The sequence below is a fragment of the Nematolebias whitei genome, chromosome 1 (genome assembly GCF_014905685.2).
Source record: "Nematolebias whitei isolate Nwh7 chromosome 1, NemWhi1, whole genome shotgun sequence".
Lineage (NCBI taxonomy): Eukaryota > Metazoa > Chordata > Actinopteri > Cyprinodontiformes > Rivulidae > Nematolebias > Nematolebias whitei.
Genome location: NC_056498.1, coordinates 48,850,025 through 48,850,693, shown reverse-complemented (window position 1 = coordinate 48,850,693; position 669 = coordinate 48,850,025). Strand labels below are relative to the sequence as shown.

Sequence of the window (669 nt, the reverse complement as noted above, 5' to 3'; positions counted from 1 at the left end):
ATATTAACATATACGTATACATATATTAACATATACGTATACATATACATACATATATATATACATATACGTATACATATATTAACATATACGTATACACATATACGTATACATGCATATACACATATTTATGCATATACATATGCATATACAAATATATATGCATATACATATATGAATATATATACACATATGTATATATACAGTATATATACGTATACATATATACGTAAGTATATACATATGTATATACATATACGTGTATATATATACACGTATATATACACACGTGTATATATACATATATACACGTATACGTATACACGTATACGTGTATATATACATATATACACGTATACGTATATATATACACGTATATATATATATATACACGCGTAAACATATATATACGCATATACGTATATATACGCGTATACGTATACATATACATACACGCGTATACGTATACATACACGCGTATACGTATACATACACGCGTATATACGTATACATACACGCGTATATACGTATACATATACGCATATATACGTATACATATACGCATATATACGTATACATACGCGTATACATACACGCGTATACATACGTACACATACGCGCATATACGTACGTACACATACGCGCGTATACGTACGTACACATACGCGC

At 28.1% G+C, this 669-nt stretch overlaps 1 protein-coding gene across 1 annotated transcript in view; it reads right to left on the bottom strand.

Moving 5' to 3' along the window:
• The window catches only part of egln1a (egl-9 family hypoxia-inducible factor 1a), a 34,173-nt gene that overhangs the window by 31,725 nt on the left and 1,779 nt on the right, over positions 1-669 (bottom strand). The window lies entirely within an intron of this gene.